This window comes from Ornithorhynchus anatinus, chromosome 20 (genome assembly GCF_004115215.2).
Source record: "Ornithorhynchus anatinus isolate Pmale09 chromosome 20, mOrnAna1.pri.v4, whole genome shotgun sequence".
Classification (NCBI taxonomy): domain Eukaryota; kingdom Metazoa; phylum Chordata; class Mammalia; order Monotremata; family Ornithorhynchidae; genus Ornithorhynchus; species Ornithorhynchus anatinus.
Genome location: NC_041747.1, coordinates 29,131,701 through 29,149,228, shown reverse-complemented (window position 1 = coordinate 29,149,228; position 17,528 = coordinate 29,131,701). Strand labels below are relative to the sequence as shown.

Genomic DNA, 17,528 nt, shown 5'->3' with positions numbered 1-17,528 from the left:
AACCTGAGGGAGGGACCTGCCAAGGGCCCTGACTTCCCCAGAGAAGAACCTGGAGCTGCCCACCCAAGTGGATACTTACTGTGTGCAGAGCACTGTATTGGGTGCTTGGAAGAGGATAATAAGAGACTCGATTTAACACTTTTCAATAGTTGCGGGATCAGATAGGCCCGGTAAGAATAACTGGGGTATTTAAGTGCTTACCTTGTGCAGAGCACTAGCCTGGGGGTAATAAGAAGAAGAAGAAGAAGAATTATGGTACTTGTTAAGCACTTACTATGTGCCAAGTACTGTTCTAAGTGCTGGGGTAAATACAAGTTAATCAGGTTGGGTACAGTCCCTGTCCCACATGGGGCTCACATTCTTCATCCCCATTTTACAGATAAGGTAACTGAAGGCCAGAAAAGTTAACTGACTTGCCCAAGGTCACAAAACAGACACGTGACCGAGTCGGGATTGGAACCCAGATCCTTCTGACTCCCAGGCCCACGCTCTATCCACTACCGTGACAATCGGATCCACACAGTCCCTGTCCCAAATGAGGCTTACTGTCTAATGGGGAGAGAGAACAAGTATTGAACTCCCATTTTCCGGATGAGGAAACTGAGGCACAAAGAAGTGGACCAAAGTTACACAGCAGGCCAGAGGTAGAACCGGGATTAGAACCCGGGTCTTTCGAGTCCCAGACCCGTGGTCTTCTCATCAGGCAGCAATGCCTTCCTAATGAGCCAGGAACCCTAACTGCCTGGCTTGTTCACGAGGGTCTGGGTCCCTATCTCAGCACCTTTCTCTTTCCCTGGCTTCACTGTAAGGGCAAAGACTCCATCCTGGCATTTCTGATTCCGGTTTTCCCCATTCTTCGGGATGCCCCCCGGGAAGTCTGAGAAATTCGTTTCGAGGATAAAGACATTTGCATGCACCTATTTTACGGACAACTGACGTGGAAGGCTTTGGGAAAAGAGAAACTCTAGACCATTGCAAGGTTATCGTTTTACCAATTTTGGCACCTGCCAGAAGAAACTGTCAACCCGAATCAGTGTCAGAAGTGAACACTGTAAATCACCGGGATCTTTCTAGCGAGAAAGCCAATTGGCATTTGCCGTGCCCTTGCCCGGCCCAGAGAGATCTGGGCCGGTTCCCAGACTGCCTCAGCGGGTGGATCGCCCTCCGTTCTCTGGTGTCATCTCGACGACGCGCCTTTGACTCGAACCTGTTCAGAGGCATCCAACCGGTGCCCCCCTGTTTAAGTCACGGCTGGGGCCTTTTTAAGTTACGCGTGTGGGTGTTTTCCAACTGTAAACATTTCTTTCATTCTCTTCCTGACTCAAGATGCTCCACAATATTCAGAGCGCATCTAATAAAAACGGCTATTGTAGTATCTGTCGAACATTTACCACCGTACTGAGATAAAAGATAATCGGGTCTGAGTAGTCCCACCCCGTGCTCACCATCTAAATAGGAGGGAGCACAGGAATGGAATCCCCATCTGACAGAGGTAGAAAGGGAGGCAAAGAGAAGTGAAGTGGCTTGTCCAAGGACTCTTAGCAGGTAAGATGGCAGAGCCAGGATGAGAACCCAGATCCTCTGACACCCAGGCCTGTGTTTCCGCCACTAAGCCGTGCTGCTTCCCCCAGATTTGGTTTGAAGCATGGCCACCTCACACGGCCCTGATACGCCAAATTCTAAAATGGGACCACGTATTCTCATGAAACCTCATGATAATAATAATAATAATGATGTTGGTATATTTGTTAAGTGCTTACCCTGTGCAGAGCACTGTTCTAAGCGCTCGGGTAGATACAGGGTCATCAGGTTGTCCCACGTGAGGCTCACTGTCTTAATCCCCATTTAAAGATGAGGTCACTGAGGCACAGAGAAGTTGTGACTTGCCCACAGCTGACGAGTGGCAGAGTCTGGATTCGAACCCATGACCTCTGACTCCCAAGCCCGGGCTCTTTCCACTGAGCCACGCCGCTTCTCTGCTCATACTAAGCCACTCAACTGCTCTGACCCCATTCCAACACTAACACTGAGAAGTAGCAGTAGCTTAGATTCTCTTTCATTTCTCTAGAAATGAAAGAGAAGCAGCGTGACTCAGTGGAAAGAGCCCGGGCAGGGGAGTCTGAGGTCATGGGTTCGAATCCAGGCTCTGCCACTTGTCAGCTGTGGGACTGTGGGCAAGTCACTTCACTTCTCTGTGCCTCAGTGACCTCATCTGTAAAATGGGGACGGAGACCGCGAGCCCCACGTGGGACAACCTGATGAGCCTGTATCTCCCCCAGCGCTTAGAGCAGTGCTCTGCACAGAGTAAGAGCTTAACAGATACCAACGTTATTATTAGAAGGATGAATCTTGGAACACAAACCCCTGGCTTAAAACCTTAACAAACCTAACTGGAAAGAGTATAACAGGCACCTTGCTGAATGGTGCTCTTTGATCAGCAGCAATTTGAACGTTTCCGAAAGTAAAAGACGTTACGGGGAGGCAGCGTGGCTTAGAGGCAAGAGAATGGAAATGGGGAGTAGGGAGAGCTGGGTTCCGGTTCTGCTACTAAACTGCTGTGTGACCACGGGTAAGTCGCTTAAACTCTCTGGGCCTCCAGTTTCCTTATTTGTAAATTGGGGGTGAAGCTCTGTTAGGGCGTGAGCCCCATCTGGGACAGGGACCGTGTCTGCTCCGATTACCTTACGCACGGCACTCCGCACAGGGCTTGGCAGACAGTTAGCACTTCACCAATACCATCACAATCATTAGGGCTCTGCGGTATTGATAGCGTACGGTGCCCGGAGGGAAGATAATAATAATAATGATAAGGATGGTATTTGTTAAGTGCTTACTACGAGTCTAGCACAGTTCCTTACGCTGAAGTAGATATTAAGTGAATCAGGTCAGACACGGTCCCCGTCCTTCATGGGGCTAACAGCCTAAGGAAGATCCCTAAATGCAGCTTTGACGGGCAGATTGGCTCTGAATAGTGTTGGTGTTTGTTAAGCGCTTACTATGTGCAGAGCACTGTTCTAAGCGCTGGGGTAGACCCGGGGGTATCAGGTTGTCCCACGTGGGGCTCACGGCCTTCATCCCCATTTTACAGACGAGATAACTGAGACACAGAGAAGTGAAGCGACTTGCCCAGGGTCACACAGCTGACAAGTGGCGGAGCCGGGATTAGAACCCACGACCTCTGGCTCCCAAGCCCGGGCTCTTGCCACTGAGCCACGCTGGCCTACACACGTAGGTTTAGAACCAGTACGGGGAAGCTCCTTCTCCCGGCCAAGGGCTCTTATCAAAGAGTTGAGGGAAACAGCAGCTCCGTGGGAGTCCTTACGGTACAATGAAAGCCCAGGGCATTATAAGCAACATCACTTCTGCCTCAGTGCCCGGTAACCACCGGGGCCTTACAAGTAGCCATCCCTGCCACACGTCGACCCCGCCACGTTGACTACCGGGTTGTCATAGGCTCAGGGAGCTGGCAGGATGAAAATGCCAACTGGAAATGACCAGCTCTGGAGACCCGGCATATTGATGGAAAAGTTTTCAGTTGCTCTGACTGTCTTCTCCTCTCCCTCCTCCCCGCCACACAAAACCAAGGCCCGACGGGATCTCGGCCACGGCTGTCTTGGGAGGTCCTGGGAGCCAGGGATCCCCCCCCCCGCCCCTTACTCCCCTGTGACAACGTAGTGGACTGGGGTTAGAGAGGCCATTGGGGTTGGGACCTGGGGGGGGTCTTCCGCTCGCCCCAGCCCCACAGCAGGCGAAAGAATCCAAGCCCTTGAGAAACCACCAAGGACCGCGGGCCAGCTCATCCGCAGAGCCAGGTAGGACTGACGTGAACTAAATTCCCTCAAAACAAAGCATCGACCTCCACGACAAGTTCTCCTCCAACCGGAAGGTCACCAGCCCCGATTTCCAAGAGAGCACGATCAGGTCACAGTGTGCCCGAGCTTAGCTTTCGGGGGATAAGAAGCGGTACTCACCGTTCCGCTGATTCCTCGTGCGGCACCGGGTTCCGGAACCAAACCCTGCGGGATAAAAAAGAAGCTTTTGGGTCGGAGTCATTTTTAAAGACAAGCCCAGGCTGTGGAATCGCCCTCGGCTCGTTATCACCCAAGACGTCTGCCTTCCTCTCGGCGACGGTCTTGCCGGATGTGTCAGTGTGAGCGGCTGAGGGCATACGCAACTGTAGCAGACGTCACAGAGAAGCAGCGTGGCCCCGGCAGCTACAGCGCAGGACCGGGGGTCAGGAGACGTGGGTTCTAATGCCGGCTCTGCTTCTTGCCAGCTGTGTGACCTCGGGCAGGTCACTTAACCTCTCTGAGGTTCAGTTTTTTCATCTGTCAGATGGGGATTAGCTACCAATCCTCCTCTCAGCTTCAACTAGTAAGCCTTGTGTAGGATGGGTGTTCGGGAAGGTAGCCAGAATAGTGTTATTTTCCTTCCAGAGTCCTGGACTGATTGTGGTCTTTAGATTTTGAATACTTCCTCACTGGTCCAAGTCGCTTGTACTTTCTCCTCTGAGGATTCCGTAGATCAATCCTCCCATTCTCAAGATGGGCCTGGGATATGCGCTCTAGACTGGAAAGTCCTCGTGGACAAGCAACGTGTCTACCAACTCTATTTTATTCTACTTTTCCAATCGCTTAGTACAGTGCTCTGCTCATAATAAGGGCTCAATAAATACCTCTGAGCAGAAATTGGGGTGACGAGGCAGTTCCCCAAGGACAAATTCTCAGAAAACTCCCTCTCTACCTCGGGCAAGGAATTTCACGTTAACTTCCACACCTGGAAGCAGAAAACAGGTGTCGGAACCGATCTCCCAGAGCCAAGAAGGCAAAGGCCGGTGACCAAAATCTCCCTACATCATTTTGGGTGGGATAAAAGTTAAGCTTCTCTCGAAGTTCAGAGAAGCAGCGTGGCTCGGTGGAAAGAGCCCGGGCTTGGGAGTCAGAGGTCATGGGTTCGAATCCAGGCTCTGGCACTTGTCAACTGTGGGACTGTGGGCGAGTCACTTCACTTCTCTGTGCCTCAGTGACCTCATCTGTAAAATGGGGATTAACTGTGAGCCTCACATGGGACAACCTGATGACCCTGTATCTACCCCAGCGCTTAGAACAGTGCTCTGCACATAGTAAGCGCCTAACAAATACCAACATTATTATTATTATTATTCACTTTCCCGTGTCTCGGTTTTACAAATGAGGATTAAATATCTGTTCTTCGTCCCCTTTAGACGGTGCCCGACCTGATTCCCTCGCATCTACCCCAGCGCTTACTTCAGTGCTCGGCACAGAGTAAGCATTTAATAGCGTATTACTATTATTAGGTACAAACTAATCAGGACGGGCACAGTCCCTGTCCCGCACTGGACTCACAGTCTAAGTAGGAGGAAGAACAGGAACTGAATCCTCATTTTACAGTTAACAGGCCCAGAGAAGTGAAATGACTTGCCCCAGGTCACACTGCAGGCAGGTGGCGGAGTCAGGGTTAGAACACTCGTCCTCCGACGACTCCCTGGCCCGGACTCTTTCCACTAGACCGTGCCGCTTCTCGGAAAGAGCTTTCCCACTGAGAAACAGCGTGGCTCAGTGGAAAGGGCACGGGCTTGGGAGTCAGAGGTTGTGGGTTCTATGCCACTTATCAGCTGGGTGACTTTGGGCAAATCACTTAACTTCTCCGTGCCTGTTACCTCATCTGTAAAATGGGGATTAAGACTGTGAGCCCCACGTGGGACAACCTAATTACCTTGAATCTATCCAGCGCTTAGAACGGTGCTTGGCATATTATAAGGGCTCAGAAAATACCAGAATTATTATTATTATTATTATTAATTTGCCCCAGATTCCTCGGCTCAGGCTGCCAGGTTATGGAGCCCAAATCCTCTCTCCCCTCCAGACTCTCCTGGCTCTACCCATCAGCCACGCTCCCCGGGAGGATCTGCCGTCGGAAATTCACGCCGTGGGCTGGGCGGCTGACGTCGGACTCCCGCCAGCTGCTCCAAGTCACGGAGCCCGGTTTCTCGTCCCGTCTCCGTTGCCTCCCACGGCCTAACGAGAACAGCCTCGGTGTCCGAGCGGTTCAGTTCCCCCGTTTGGAGCAACACGGTATTCATAAATCTCAACAACTACACATGCATCTCAAGGTCAGACAGACACCGATAATCCATTCATTATATTTTCCTTTCACTAGATCCATTATCGGAACGAATCATTACGTGACCTTTCTTAGTTACAGCAATTCAATAAAACTTACATTAGCTAGAGTTTCGGGAACATTAGTCTAATGTGCTTTAAAAGATCACCTTCTCTGAGCAGTATAATAAGTTTGTGTGAAAAGCATAAAGCATGTAATATCTAATAAAATCTGGCCTTTAATGAACCGTCTTGGTAAAGCGACGCACAGTATAATTCAACAGCAAACCTGCCTTAATTAATGGATAAAGACGCCGACGGGACCGGCCCTCCTCCTGATTATACGACGAGCTCGTCTCTCCTTCTACCAGGCCTCCCGAATTAGTCGGAATTTCCAATCGGACCGAGCTCGCCGGGTGGAGTGATGCGCCGAGAGCGACGGTCCCGGGAGCCAATCGGAAGGGCTGCCGGATTCCCAGGAATCCCCCGGCTCGGTGCGCTACTGCCGGATGCTCAGAAAGGAGCTGTCGGTCGGAGGCTTAATGTTCTCACAGGAAGGGATGGCGTTTTCCAAATGGAGGAGGCCGAGCTGAGCCCGCCGCTTGCCAGGTCGATTAACGGCTCCTCCGAGCTACAGGCGTCTCATCGAGACCGCGCCCGGCCTGCATCTCTTCAATCAACCCCTCTAGACTGTAAGCTCGTTTTGGGCAGGGAACGCGTCTGTTATGCTGTTATACTGTACTCTCCCAAGTGCTCCGCGCACAGTAGTGAGCACTTGATAAATACGACTGATTCAGTGGGGTTGGCTTCGGATCCTGCTTGATGGACACTGTCCTGATCGCTCTTCTGTCTGATCTGCGGATGGGCTGAATCTAATCCTTCTCCTGATACTCGCGTGATAACAGAGCGAGAAACGAGCAAGACGACAGACCATTTTTCCCCTCCGGGAGAGTTTCTCTTCCTGCGACGCCATTGGCTCGGCTCCCCCTGCTCCGGGGAAGTGCTCAATAAACCAACCTGATGGAGTAATTGTTGGTTTAGCTAAAAGGCTGTAAAGAATCGGTAAAAGGGAGCCAGCTCTTCACTTGGAGTGCCAAGCGGAAACGGGGGGCAGGGATTTCACTTGGGATGTGGAGATTCTCAGGCCTTAATAATCATAATGATCATACTAATGACACTTATTAAGGGCCTACTTGTACCACGCACTGGGGTAGGTGCAAGATAATCAGGTTGGACCAAAGCCCTGTCCACAAGGGACTCACAGTCTAAGGGGGGGGACTCACAGTCTAAGGGGGAGGGAGAGCCGATACTTTATCCCCATTTTACGGATAAAGAAACTGAGATACAGAAGTTGAGCGACCTATCCAAGGTCACACAGCAGACACGCGACAGAACCGAGATTAGGACTCAGATCCTCCGACTCGCAGGCCCGTGCTCTTTTCACTAGGCTGCACGTGTGTGATTATCACCTCTGCACTCTGTCCCAGCACATAGCACAGCGCTCTGCAAAGAGTGAGTGCTTAATAAACATTATTACACTTACCACTGTAAGTTGTTAAGTGGTTACTGCGTGCCGAGCACTGGAACGAGCACTGGGCCGGATAAGGAGTGGCAGATACATCAATCCCTCCCTGTATCCTCCACCGCATTGCCACAAACAGGGGTGCACATGGCACCTCTGTAGGTGGCATTTGGAGCGGGGCCAAGGGCGGATAAGGGCTGAGCTTGTCTTGTTCAAGACCAGAATGGCCCGGATAGAGCACGGGCCCGGGAGTCAGAGAGACCGCAAATAAACTGACTGCCTGGGAGAGTACGATCCCACAGATCTGCTAGACACGTTGCCTGCCCACGAGGAGCTTACAGTCGAGACGGGGAGGCAGAAATTAGATTAAAATCAATTTGAGTCCTTCTGCGCACTCAGGACTTCCCACCCCCCTGGTCCCCATGGGCTGCATTTCCTGTCACGAGCTCTTTCCGGCTCCGTGCCGATGATAGATGCCCGGGACCCTCCGCTCTCATCAATCCAGCCCAACCCGTGCATCTCGTTCTCGCTTCCTCGCTGACCTTTCCGGGCTGCCTGAGGGATGCGTGCCGAGCCCAGGCGGGAGCAGATACGGACGATGACCTCCTCGACAGCCTGCAGATGGGTTGATTGATGGCAGCGGGGGGGGGGGGGGAGACAACCGGAGATGGATTAATCGCTCGTCATAATTGCTCAGAGGTTAAATAATTCCTAATTTTGGGTGCAGCTTAGAGAGTGATAGGGGACGGGGTTCGGAAAGGGGATGGGCAGAAATTCGGGTTGACGTTCTGGAGTCCCCACCGCCTGGGAGAGGGAACAGGACGGTGCTCGGGAATCCTGAAGGGATCAAGACATCACACATCGCACAAGAGACTACCGCAATACTGGGCCAAGGAAGGTGGCTTAAGGCTAGTGATTACAGGGGAAATTTCGTTCTAATTCCGCTTTGCCACTTGTCTGCTGTGGGACCCTGGGCAAGTCACTTCACTTCTCTGTGCCTCAGTTACCTCATCGGTAAAATGGGGATTGAGACTATGAGCCCCACATGGGACAGGGGCTGCGTCCAACCCAACTTCCTTGTATCCACCCCAGCACTTCGTAAAGTGGCTGGCACATAGTAAGTGCTTACCAAATACCACAATTTTTCTTCTTCTTATTATTACCTTGGAAGTCGGAGGAACCAGGTTCTAATCCCAGCTCTGCTGCTTCCCTGCTGCATGACCTTGGGAAGTTCCCTTTATTCTCCGTGCCTCAGTTACCTCATTTGTAAAATGGAGATTGAAACTGTGAGCCCCAAGGGAAAACGGGACCTTGTCCAACCCAATTTGCTTGAACCCACCCCAGAGCTTAGTACAGTGGCTGGCACCTAGTAAGTGCTTAACAAATACCACAATCATTATCATTATTCAATTATTATTAATAATAAAAATACTACTGATCGAGTGAACACTATCAGCTTGGAAAAGGACGGAACTGGCAGACCAGAGGGCAGCAACTTCAAGCCCAACGGGGTCTCGCAGCCCATCTGAGTCCCAAGGATGTCTTCCCCTATTCGACCGGAACCCCCGCGGGGGCAGGGAACGGAACTACGGCTCCCGGGGCGCGTTTGAAGGCTCGGACCGCGCTCAGCAACACGGGGACGAAGATGACTACCCGGAGGTGTGAATGCTTAATCTCGAGGCCAGGTGGGTGCCAGGAGAGAGACCCAAAGGGGTGTTCCGGGAGACCTAAGTCCAGTTGGCCCTACAGCTGGGAACGAGGTGGCCATGGTCTCCATCGCCCAAACTCCCCAAAGATGGTTCCTTCCCAGCCCTCCCCGGGGAATCCCACAGGTCTCGAAGAGACCGTCGCTTCCACTACGTACACTTCATCACCTCCGGCAATCTGCCTGTATTTTAGTGTCCGTCATCCCCGAGTGGATGTGTTCCACCGAGCTGCTCTACTTAAAGACTCTTCCCCACACGCGGCATCAGAAACTCCAGCCGAGGGAGAGTCGATAAACGACGGAGACGTCGTCGTGAAGGAGGGAGAAAGGGAGGGACGGCCCACTCGGGTCCGGAGTTCCGGACCGGACTGGAATCACATCACACCTGCCACCCATCAGCGGCGGAGGGAGGGATTCGGACTCCGAGAGCCGGACGCTGCAGCAGGAAAATATCGCTGGCCTGGATTTCCAAGATAAGCCAAGGAAAGACAACGGGCCGTGCATTAGCTTTTCCCCACTGCAGCCCTTCCCCAGAATCTCCCTACGGGTTAGAGATTTCATTACAGGTATTTCTGGACGTGCGAGAGGATAACGGGGAAGAGAGTGAAATAGAACTCGAGAATGATGGTAAAGGTCTCGAGAGATTTCACTTTCAGGCTCGACGTGGCAAGGTTCTTTCCCAGCTGTCTGGAATGATGGATGATGAATATTTATCAGACACTAACGACTTGCAAAGACCCTGAACAAAACTCAAAATTGGGCACCGCTCCTGCCCAGAGAGCTTACAAACTCGGTCAAACAAGCCAAGGGACGGAGTGGAAAACGGTTAACGAAGCGATAGCCTACCATGTGCGGGGCACGGTACTGAGGGACAAGGAGAGTGCAACAGAGTTCGTAAACACAACCCCTGCCCTCTCCAGGAGCTTACGGTCAAATGAGGGAGCCGGATCCTGAAATAAATTACAGGTAGGAGGAAGCAATAGGGCATTAAGAACTATTATTTTTGGTTTGATCTTACAGTGGTTCGCCTTGGTATGTCATTTGGTTTGGAAACTCACCCCTTTCTTGCTTTGTAAAATCGGGTTCACTGTGCACTAGAGAGAAGTAGCGTGGCTTAGCGGAAAGGGCACGGGCTTGGGAGTCGGAGGATGTAGGTTCTGATCTCCGCTCCACCACGTGTTTGCTGTGTGGCCTTGGGCAAGCTTCTCTGGGCCTCAGTCTCCTCATCTGTAAAATGGGGATTAAGACTGTGAGCCCCACGTGGGACGACCCGATCACCCTATATCCTCTTCGGCGCCTAGAACTGTGCTTTGCACAGAGTGAGCACTTCACAAATGCCATCATCATCACTATCATTATTATTAAGTGCTCGGTCCAGCAGTCGTAATTACCAAGCGCTTTCTGTGTGCAGACCACTCTACTAAGTGCCTGGGAGAGTATAATGTAGCAATATGAAAGACAACGAGCTTACCGTCTAGAGGGGGAGACGGACATCATTATAAATAAACTACAGATGTGGACATCCGTAAACCCGTAAATCAAGAAAAACCACTGATTGATCCCCGACAGGATTGACAGAACCCCTGCTGGGCTCAGGTCTCGGCACTGGGACTTTGGGGGGAAAATCAAACAAAAGAAATGGAAGAGAGTGAGCTCCCTGCGGACAGGGAATGTCACTTTCTTATTGTACTTTCCCAAGCGCTTAGTACAGTGCTCTGCACACAGTAGGCGCACAATAAATATGACTGAATGAAGACACGGTCCCTGTGTGGAATATGTAATGGAGGAGACCGGTAGACATGAGTTACCACACATACGCCTGACTAAAAGGCTCGGACTCAAGCGATCAGCTGCACCGATGAATATCGACACGGCTGTGACGGCTCCGGGCGGGCCGAGGGGACGACGGAATGGTGGAGAGGAAACTGATCGTATCTCCCCCGTTAGGCTGTAAACCTTCTGGAGGTGGGAGGGTGGTGAAAATCGCCTCCCCCCCAGCTCCCACTAAAGTCATCTGTAGAGAGGAAGGATGCGATCAATACTCCTTCTGCTGAGGGGGCTCATACAACCAGACACATGAATCTCACTCCATCTTCTGGGAGGCATTCTGCACTTTTTCTCCACCCGCTGTTATTCACGGCGGGTAGAGGAGGGAAGGGGAGGAGGAGAAAGAAGCCCAACAAACTATTCCCTACTCCGACTGTAAGGCATGAAATGTGTTCGGGAGTCAGTTTTACCGAAATGCTCAATCTCCTGGGTTGGTAATCGGTTTCGGCCGGAACTCCCCACTGTACTTAATGGCGTATTTTGTATCGAATATCGTATTATTGTTGCTTCGTGCACGCGGCTGCCTAACTGCCATCCTGGAAGATGCTTTCCCAGCAAATTAGCCGGCTGGAGAGGAGGCGGATAGAAAGCAAATCTGAAAGGGCAGAAGCGCGTGGCCCAGTGAGGGGCACGGGCTTTGGAGTCAGAGGTCATGGGTTCGAATCCCGGCTCGGCCACTTGCCGGCTGTGTGACTGTGGGCAAGTCACTTCACTTCTCTGTGCCTCAGTTCCCTCATCTGTAAAATGGGGAGTAAGACTGTGAGCCCCACGTGGGACAACCCGATTCCCCCGTGTCTACGCCAGCGCTTACAACGGTGCTCTGCACCTAGTAAGCGCTTAACAGATACCAACATTATTAGTGAGGAAGCAGCGAGGCCTATTGGCTAGAGCACGGGTCTGGGAGTCAGAAGGACCTGGGTAGAAGCAGCCGCTTGTCTGCTGTGTGTGACCTTGGGCAAGTCACTTCTGCGCATCGGTTCTCTCATCTGGAAATCGGGGATTAAGACCGTGAGCCCTATGTAGTAAACGCTCAACAAGTATCGCACCGTACTATACTTTTGAAAGGTAGAGTGGTCAGAGGCCAAATGCTGAGCTTGTGAGATCTGGTCCGGTCAGTCAACGGTATCAGTTGACCACTTTACTAAGCACTTGGGGGGGAGTACAATGTTGAATAGTTATGATCCCTGCCCTCCTTCCAATTTAACAGCAGCTATTGAGCACCTGTGTGCAGAATACTATGCTGAACAGAAGATAATTCAATTAGTAGACACGAGGAGCTTAGAGTCTACTCTGTGCAGAGCACCGTGCGGAGGGTTTATGGGATCCAAGAGAGTAAATGCAATCCCTGCCCTCGAGGAGCTTACAGATTACTGTGGGCAGAGCATTACACTGAGGGCTTGCGGAGTCCAACGGAGTAGACGCTATCGCTGTCCTGGAGGAGCTCACCGTCTAATTCCTACATGTTTCTGTGGGCCTCCGAGGGAAGCTTCCGAGAAACAACCGATGAGACTGCCAAACGCCTGTGAGTTATTTTACCCGGACAGCCGCATGCTGTCGCCTACCTGGCGGTGGGAAAGGAACGAGGTCACCAGGGGAGGAGCCGAGGGACGAAACAAAAATCGCCTAATTGCACCCATCAGAGCATCGGGCCCCCGCAACCCGGAGCAGCTATCCACACTATGACCCCCCTGGGGATGCAGAGACGTTTCAGGCTTGCCGACAGTCTGAGTGGCAGGGCGGGGGCCGCGGATGGGGCGAAGGGCTCGGGGACAGAGAGAGTGGGCAGAGAGAGGAGATGGGGGGGGCGGAGTGAGGGGGCAGAGGAAGGGGGGGGAGGAAGGAAGAGGGGCAGAGGGAGAAGGTGAGGGGGTAGAGTGTGGGGCAGAGATGGCCAGGTGGGTATGTAGCAGAGAGAGGTGGCTCTTCCGACTGCCCTCATCCCCCACTCTGGGGGGTCACCCAGGATCCAGCCTGAGGAATTGGCTATTGGAGAACAAGTTGGTAGCCCTCAAACCAGACCGTGGAGGGACGGTCCCAGCCCTGTCCGCCTCAGATTACACAGCGGGGTTAGATTCAATCCAGAGGGACGTTCATTCGCCAAGTGATCTCAAAGATGCTCTCACGGCATCCCCCGGGCACCGCTTCCTGGACCCAGTCCATCCCACCTCCGACAGGCTTGCTCCAAGCCCCAGCACGAAGCTCACTCCTCATCCGTTTCCGGGTGATTAAGCAGACACCTGGATTAAAGGAGGGCCCTTTAGGAGAGTTGTTGGAGGATCCCTTTTTGAGAAGGGCTATTTTTCACAAAGTCTCAGCTCCTGAATCCTTTCTGGAGAAGGGAAAGCCAGCTAATTCCCTTATCAATCTATGTCGGGTGGGCGGCAGTTAATTTAATGCAGGTAAGAGTATGGGAGAATTACCTCCGGCATTACCCCCGGAGGCCGGAGAAAAGAAGAGTGCCCCTGTGGGTGTCTATCACACCTCCGTCTGGAGGGCACCGGCTGCCCGATAGAGCCCTAGGAATCCGTCTCCCAGCAGCCCATCCTCAACTTCCTCCCTGTACCTTCCTCGCCTCCAACCCCCCTGGCATGCCCCCCTCCTCGATTCTGCCAAATCTCACCCTTCCCCACTTAGACTGGAAGCCCTTCGAGAACAGGGTGGTGTCTACCCACTCTTGTACACTCCCAAGCGCTTAGTACGGTGCTCCTCACACTCTAAGTGCTCAGTAAGTATCAGCGATTTACAGCTGGGATTAGGACGCGGGTCCTCTGACTCCCAGGCCCGGGCTCTCTCCGCCAGGCCATCACCAGGTGTCTCTGAGACCACTAGACACTTTTTAGGTCTGCATTTGAGCCCGAAGAGGCTTGTTTTGGGCCTAATTTGAAGAGAGACACCTCCCAGATGAGGGCCAGGCGGTTTGAGCTCGGGACCTCACGTGACGCCCCCCCCGGCTTGGCGTCCTCCGAGGTCTGCTTTGGCCCTCGGCAGCCCGTGCGTGCCGGAGAAATATTACTAGCGAGCACTGAGGCTTTTTTTGTTTCCCTCATCTCCATGATGTTTCTCATCTTCTTCTCATCGGGCTTCTGCCGAGGCCGACTCAAGTCTGGAGCTGTTTTCCTGTAGGGGGTCCTGGGCAGAATCACATGCTCGGAGGGTCCCCACGGCTGGCGTGGCGGGATCTTTTCCCGGGAATGATGAGCCAGGCTGTACGAGGGGTCCTACGGCTTTACAGGCTACACTCCTCCAGGGGAGAGGGAAGGGAAGAGGTGGGGGCTGGGGAATGCTGCACTGAGCATTGGCAGAGACTATTATGGGAGCGCCTCTAGTCTGCTGCTATCCTTCCCTCTGGGGGCCCACCTTTACCTCCCCTCACTCTTCAAACCGCTAATCATCCCGACCAAATGCGGTGTTTGTTAAGCCCTTACTGTGTGCCAGAGACTGTACTAAGCCCTGGGACAGATACAAGATAATCAGGTCGGACTCACTGCCTAAGGGAGAGGGACAACAGGTAATGATAATAATAATAATGTTGGTATTTGTTAAGCGCTTACTATGTGCGGAGCACCGTTCTAAGCGCTGGGGGAGATACAGGGAAATCAGGTCGTCCCACATGAGGCTCACGGTCTTAAGCCCCATTTTCCAGCCGAGGTAACTGAGGCACAGAGAAGTGAAGTGACTTGCCCACAGTCACACAGCTGACGGGAGGCAGAGCCGGGATTCGAGCCCATGACCTCTGGCTCCCAAGCCCGGGCTCTTTCCACTGAGCCACGCTGCTTCTCTACAGGTATCGAATCCCCATTTTACAGATGAGGAAACTGAGGGACAGAGAAGGTAAATGAGTTGCCACGGTCACACAGCTGGCAAGGGGCAGAGCTGGGATTGGAACTCGGGGCCTCTGACTCCCAGACCTATGCTCCTGGCTTTAGGCCTCTCTGCTCGTTCTTGCACTTCGATTTGCACTCTTAATTCACTCCTTCCTCAGCCCCACGGCACTTACGTACATATCTGTGATTTATTCATTCATATTAATGTCTCTCTCTCCCATCTGGACTGTAAACTCATTGTGGGCGTGGAACGCACATACCAACTCCGGCATACTATAATAATAATAGTGATGATATTTGTTAAGGGCTTATTATGTGTCAGGCACTGTACTGAGCTCCGGGGCAGATGCAAGCAGATCGAGTTGGGAGCCAGGTTTGTCTGGGGAATTTGTTATGCAGAATCTCCTCGTGGGCAGGGAGTGTGTTTACCAATTCCATTTTTTATACCCTCCCAAATGCTCAGTACAGTGCTCAGTTACCCGGTAGGCGCTCAATAAATACCATCGATTGTTTAAAAAAAAAGAGAGAAAAAGGTATTTGTGCACCCTGAGTCGAACGTTGCGGCCTGAGGAGGAATTTTATTGATGGTATTTTGTTCAGTGTTTTCTATGCGCCGGGCACCGTATTACTACTAGGACAGATCCAAGCTAATCGGGTGGGACACAATCCGGGTCCCACGTGGGGCTCACAGACTTCATTGCCATTTTACAGATGAGATCCCTGAGGGACAGAGAAGTGAAGTGACTTGCTCAAGGTCACACAGCAGGCAAGTGGCAGAGCCGGGCTTAGAACCCAGTTTCTTTTAACTCCCGGGCCCGAGTTCTAACCGCTAGGCCGTGTTGCTTCTCGTGGCCTTAGAGGAAATTACAAGGAGAAGCCACTGGGTATAAAAGGAGAAGCAGTGCTAGCTATTTCCTCCCTCCGCAGGCCCCAACTTGGTTTTTCAAGCTCCTCTCTTCAGGTGGGCAGGGCTTTGCAAGGGATTGCGGGGATTAACGGCAGGTTTCACCATTGTTTCTCTGTAACAGAGGGTCGCCCAAAGGAACGAGCTGCTTTGGCCTGGGAAGTTTACCGTTTGAGCCAAGAGCCTCATTAGTGGGCTTACGGTTTCTGTCCTTAGAAACAGCAAGGATCCGCTCTCCTCTCCTGAAAGAGCCTCTTGGAGTGAAAGTAGCTTTTTCTTTCCACCCAACACGCACTGGAAGCCGTACCGGGAAACAGAAGATAAAGCTCTGTTCTCCTTTATTTCTCCCCTAGGTTCAGCGATTCCCAAATGTCCACAGCCAACAGGACCAAGGATCTTAGAGAAGTAGCGTGGCCCAGTGGATAGAGCACGGGCCTGGGTCGGAAGGACCTGGATTCTAATCCCGGCCCCACCACTTCTCTGCTGGGTGACCTTGGGCAAGTCAGTTCACTTCTCTGGGCCTCAGTGACCTCATCTGTAAAATGGGGATTAAGGCTGTGAGCCCCACGTGAGACAGGGATTGTGTCCAACCCAACTGGCTTGTTTCCATCCCAGAGCTTAGAACGGCTCCTGGCACGCAGTAAGCGCTTAACGAATGCCACAGTCCTTAACACCCCATGATACAGTTGGCCCAGATTTCCCACCCTGAGCACATTTACTTTTGCTCTCCGTGAACTCCCTCCCGCCCACCCACCAGACACTCTTTCTGGCGGGATACTGATCATCAGCGGCAGCCAGGGAAAATAATAATAATAATAATGATAGTGGTGTTGGTCAAGCACTTACCGTGTGCCAAGCACGGTCCTAAGCACCGAAACAGAGATAGGATAATCAGGTTGGACACAGTCCGTGCCCCATGTCTTAATCCCCATTTTACAGCAGTGGGAACTGAAGCACAGAGGAGGGAAGTGACTTTCCCAAGGTCACACAGCAGACAAGTGGTGCACACAAGAGATACGGAGAAGTCAGCAGCATGAGGGTCAACGATAATGATGAATGAATGAATGAATGATCCGGCCCTGTGACCTCCGAACTCAGCGGCAGACTCTCTGGCGGAGCATCCGCCGGCCCCAAGTGGGCTTGAGTCACTGAACCCTGGGCTGGCTGCCGTCTGGTTGTGGCTGTCCACTAAGCACTCGGGAGTGTACAGTATAACGGAGTTGGTTGAGGCGTTCCCTGTCCACGACGAGCTTACATTCTAGAGGGGAAACAGACATTAATATAAATAAATTACAGATATGAACCTAAGTGCTGTGGTGCCGAGGGCGGGGTGAATAAAGGGCGCAAATCCACAGCGAGCACTTCCCGACCGCCATCAAAGATCTGGTTGTTTTTTTTCCTCAAGGTATCCACGTGGCCCCCGGTGGTTTTACACGCTACGCACACCTGAACCCGTCGTACCTGATCTAAAGTGACAACTGATGGAAAATTTTATCGACAGACCGTTATCTCTAATTACTCGAACACACCCGGGCCGAATCAATTAACCGCAGCCTAGGTGAACTTCAATTCTCCCGCGTTCCACCCCTCGGAGAGGCTCCGACCACCCTGGGTTCATCTCAAT

General features: G+C 52.3%; 1 protein-coding gene across 1 annotated transcript in view; it reads right to left on the bottom strand.

Annotated features, from left to right (window-relative positions):
• Window positions 1-17,528, bottom strand: part of TENM4 (teneurin transmembrane protein 4) — a 343,194-nt gene that overhangs the window by 260,555 nt on the left and 65,111 nt on the right. Inside the window, 1 exon segment of the mRNA XM_039915009.1 lies at window positions 3,972-4,016. The gene's annotated coding sequence lies outside the window, so the exon portion shown is untranslated.